Source organism: Vanessa atalanta, unplaced genomic scaffold (assembly GCF_905147765.1).
Source record: "Vanessa atalanta unplaced genomic scaffold, ilVanAtal1.2, whole genome shotgun sequence".
In the NCBI taxonomy this organism is placed as follows: Eukaryota; Metazoa; Arthropoda; class Insecta; order Lepidoptera; family Nymphalidae; genus Vanessa; species Vanessa atalanta.
Window position 1 is genome coordinate 15,001 of NW_025920021.1, and position 5,000 is coordinate 20,000.

Sequence of the window (5,000 nt, forward strand, 5' to 3'; positions counted from 1 at the left end):
ACTCGTAGAGTTCGAGGAGGAGGACGCGGATGAGATGATCTTCTCGATAGACTTCACTTCTTCAATACACGAACGTTCCACGTTTTCGTCGAACACTCTGAAATCGTTAGAGTCCCGTTCGTTGCGATTAGTTCGTGTATCGATGGTGTCTGTGCGTGCTGTGTCTCTCGCGTGTTCGTAATTCGCGTCATTTTCATTATTATATTATTACGTAAGTCTTCTTATACGTTTAATATCAATAATTAACATATATAATTTTCGATACATTAACATTAACATTAACATTAACATTAACATTAACATTATATGAGCTCTATCTCGACTCTCCTTTCGATACACGAACGTTCGACGTTTTCATCGAGCACTTCGTTCGAGAAAACGTTCGTAGAGTAGGAGTAGAGCTCGTTGCGTTCGTTAGATTATTTTTTAATTTTTTTATAGAGATTCAATACATTTATGTCAGGATATTTTTTTAAAGATAATTTCTATTTATTTATTACTTCATTATACATATTTTAAGGTATCAAGACTGATATGAAACTTAAAAATTATATTATTAACATTATTTACGCATTCGTAAATCGCGTCATGTTCTTTATTATTATTATTATTATTATATTTATTCGTCATCGTCATAATTATTATTTTAATTATAAAATATAATAATTTTAATTATAAATTTTTTTTTTTCGATAAACGAATACCGGTGAAATTTAAATAAACGAAGATACAACTTTCTTTGTTGTTGTTGTTGTTGTTTTTTTTTTTTTTCTTTTTTTTTTTATTGTTGTTGTTGTTGTTGTTGTTGTTGTTGTTGTCGTTGTTGTTGCATTGACGTTGCATAATATCATATAATCATATACTATCTATAAAAATATAGAACAAAATAATCGAAGTTTTGGAGATTTTGGAGGGTTTGGGGTGTCAGTTGGGGGGGAGGGGGTTGGGGAGGGGGGGGGGGGTGCGTGTTCTGGGGTTCGTCGTCTTATGATATCAGATCGAATATGAGAAACATAATAAAATAATAATAATAATAAAAAAAAAAATACATTCCGTTCGAACGAGCCGAATGTCATACTCATCGTCAGGCATATATATGGAGTAGTGACGGTTCGAACGTCGAACATTCAAAAATTGATGTTAGACGCGAAGTGACCGGATCAGTACTCTTGTATAACGAAAAAAATGTTATTATCGTTTTCATTTGTCGTCTTTGTTGCGTGTCTTCTGGCGTGTCTCTCGATTCGTCGTATCGCGTTATATTATACTTTACGTAGTGTAACAACCAAGTATGTACGTACGATTCGTCTCGACCGCTGGGGATATTCACTGACACACGTGAAAATGATAAAAAGATTCTTTTTCGTTCTGTAAAACTGTGCCGACCGACGGACGCACGTAGATCTCTCTGCCTCATGCGCTCTTCCTCTTATCGTCGTCGTCGTCGCTCTCGCTACAATCTATCCTCATGGAATAAATGTTGATTCATTGTAGTCGATCTGCGACGTCGCGACGATATGAGAAAACGTTAGAGACGGAGTTCTTAAAAGATTCAGTGTATTCGTATAGTGTGTATAATTTTTATATTATATATGAACGGTCGTTTCTAAAATTCTTTTTGTTAATTTTTACATTTATCATGTACAAAAAATACACAACCCGAGTATCGGTACGATCACTCAAACACCGGGCGTCGATCCCAATGTTTTACGATAATAATCGTTGAACAATACATACGTACACGTCGTGTGCGAAGTGTTATTTTGAAAAAAAAACTCGATCTCGTTTAGAACGTTCGAATTCGTGACCGTTATGTGTCATTATGTGAAGACGCCTCCGCCGCCGCCGCCGCCGCCGCCGCTGTCGTCGCGTTATATATTATAGCGCACGCACGCGCGCGCGCGTGCTTAAAGCGCGTTTGTGTCTCATATAAATTTTTATAAGAGTCAACCGTTAAAATCTATCGCGTCTAACGCGATCGACGATACGGTGAGACGCTCGTTTCATACTGTGCGTATATTGTACATGCATGCATAAGTTTGTGTGTATTTTATATGCGAATATGAAACGAGAAGAGTAATTGACGACTTCAACAAGTCTCGGTTAGCTCCCTGGTTGATCCTGCCAGTAGTTATATGCTTGTCTCAAAGATTAAGCCATGCATGTCTCAGTGCAAGCCGTATTAAGGCGATACCGCGAATGGCTCAATATATCAGTTTTGGTTCCTTAGATCTTACTCAGTTACTTGGATAACTGTGGTAATTCTAGAGCTAATACATGCAATCAGAACTCTGACCAGTGATGGGATGAGTGCTTTTATTAGATCAAAACCAATCGACGGAGGGCGTCTCGTCCGAAGTCGTTAATTTTGATGAATCTGGATAACTTTTGCCGATCGCATGGTCCAGTACCGGCGACGCATCTTTCAAATGTCTGCCTTATCAACTTTCGATGGTAGTTTCTGCGACTACCATGGTTGTCACGGGTAACGGGGAATCAGGGTTCGATTCCGGAGAGGGAGCCTGAGAAACGGCTACCACATCCAAGGAAGGCAGCAGGCGCGCAAATTACCCACTCCCGGCACGGGGAGGTAGTGACGAAAAATAACGATACGGGACTCTTTCGAGGCCTCGTAATCGGAATGAGTACACTTTAAATATTTTAACGAGGAACAATTGGAGGGCAAGTCTGGTGCCAGCAGCCGCGGTAATTCCAGCTCCAATAGCGTATACTAAAATTGTTGCGGTTAAAAAGCTCGTAGTTGCATTTGTGCGCCGCGCTGTCGGTGCACCGCATCCGCGGTGATACTGACACGTCTGCGGAGCATATCGTCGGTGAGCCGGCGGTAAAACGCCGGTTCAATATCAAAATCCTATCGCGGTGCTCTTCAGTGAGTGTCGAGATGGGCCGACAATTTTACTTTGAACAAATTAGAGTGCTCAAAGCGGGCTCAAAATGCCGCTTGAATATTTCGTGCATGGAATAATAGAATATGATCTCGGTTCTATTTTGTTGGTTTTCAGAACTCCGAGGTAATGATTAATAGGGATAACTGGGGGCATTCGTATTGCGACGTTAGAGGTGAAATTCTTGGATCGTCGCAAGACGAACATCAGCGAAAGCATTTGCCAAAGGTGTTTTCATCAATCAAGAACGAAAGTTAGAGGTTCGAAGGCGATTAGATACCGCCCTAGTTCTAACCGTAAATATGTCATCTAGCGATCCGCCGACGTTACTACAATGGCTCGGCGGGCAGCTTCCGGGAAACCAAAGATTTTGGACTCCGGGGGGAGTATGGTTGCAAAGCTGAAACTTAAAGGAATTGACGGAAGGGCACCACCAGGAGTGGAGCCTGCGGCTTAATTTGACTCAACACGGGAAATCTCACCAGGCCCGGACACCGGAAGGATTGACAGATTAATAGCTCTTTCTTGATTCGGTGGGTGGTGGTGCATGGCCGTTCTTAGTTGGTGGAGCGATTTGTCTGGTTAATTCCGGTAACGAACGAGACTCTAGCCTGCTAAATAGGCGTCGTCATTTAGGTGTGCTCGATTTCGGTCGAGCAACTCACTGGCGGCGTATTAAAATTCTTCTTAGAGGGACCGGCGGCTTCGAGCCGCACGAGATTGAGCAATAACAGGTCTGTGATGCCCTTAGATGTCCTGGGCCGCACGCGCGCTACACTGAAGGAATCAGCATGTTCTCCCTGGCCTAGAGGCCCGGGCAACCCGTTGAAACTCCTTCGTGCTGGGGATTGGGGTTTGCAATTATCCCCCATAAACGAGGAATTCCTAGTAAGCGCGAGTCATAAGCTCGCGTTGATTACGTCCCTGCCCTTTGTACACACCGCCCGTCGCTACTACCGATTGAATGATTTAGTGAGGTCTTCGGACCGACACGCGGTGGCTTCACGGCCGTCGGCGTTGCTGGGAAGTTGACCAAACTTGATCATTTAGAGGAAGTAAAAGTCGTAACAAGGTTTCCGTAGGGGAACCTGCGGAAGGATCATTAACGTAAATTATCAATCTCGAAAGAGTGCGATAATGAACGATAATAAAATTCTAAAACACAAATATCGACGTTCGGAATGTGTCGTTTCGATGCGAGGACGCGATTCTCACTCTCTCTCTCTCACACAGCAGTGTGTCCGAGTCAGAGTCCAGAGTCGTGTAACGCGTCCTATTCTGATATTTTTCGATGTCGATTTCGAGGAAAGTACGATGTGTTAACGCACATCGTCATCTTCAAATAAAATGTATATTTCTTTTTTTTTTTTTTTTTATTTTTTTTTTTTTTTAACTTTTTTTTTTTTTTTTTTTTTAATTTTTTGAATTTTTCTCTGTATACTAAAAATAAGAGAAAAAAACAAAAAAAAAAATAAAAATAAAAAAAAAATAAACTCATATCACTGGCGTATAGAATCGTTCGAGTGATCGTAGAAATTATAAAAATAAAACAAATTAAAAACCATTACCCTGGACGGTGGATCACTTGGCTCGCGGGTCGATGAAGAACGCAGTTAACTGCGCGTCATAGTGTGAACTGCAGGACACATTTGAACATCGACATTTCGAACGCACATTGCGGTCCGTGGAGAAACATCCAGGACCACTCCTGTCTGAGGGCCGGCTGTATAAAAATATAAACCACACTGTTCAATGTTTAATGTCGTAATGTCTATTATTTCGTAACCGACTCAATAGACTGACTGACGTTTCTCGAACATATGACGGTATCCGCGTTCGATGTGTTATATTACGTGTTTAAATATACTTAATATAAATCTCGTTCTCGGTCCGTTCAAATATAACAAATACGATGTGTATGTATGTTTACGTTTACATGCGTGTGTGTGTATATATTATTTATATTTTTATATACGCGTTCGTGTGTACGTTTACGTCACGGAGTTTCGTTATGCGACGTCAGAGAGACTGAGAGCGTCGCTCGTCGCCAGACGAGGAGCGCCCATCTCCGACCTTTCGATCGTTTCATTGAGT

The 5,000-nt window shown here is 41.3% G+C and overlaps 2 non-coding genes across 2 annotated transcripts; both read left to right on the top strand.

Moving 5' to 3' along the window:
- Window positions 1-2,108: 2,108 nt before the first annotated feature.
- Window positions 2,109-4,011, top strand: LOC125076739. The gene has a single exon (XR_007120654.1). It is a non-coding gene; the product is annotated as a small subunit ribosomal RNA (ribosomal RNA).
- A 460-nt stretch (window positions 4,012-4,471) lies between these two features.
- On the top strand, window positions 4,472-4,628 carry LOC125076736. The gene has a single exon (XR_007120652.1). It is a non-coding gene; the product is annotated as a 5.8S ribosomal RNA (ribosomal RNA).
- The last annotated feature ends 372 nt before the right edge of the window (window positions 4,629-5,000 follow it).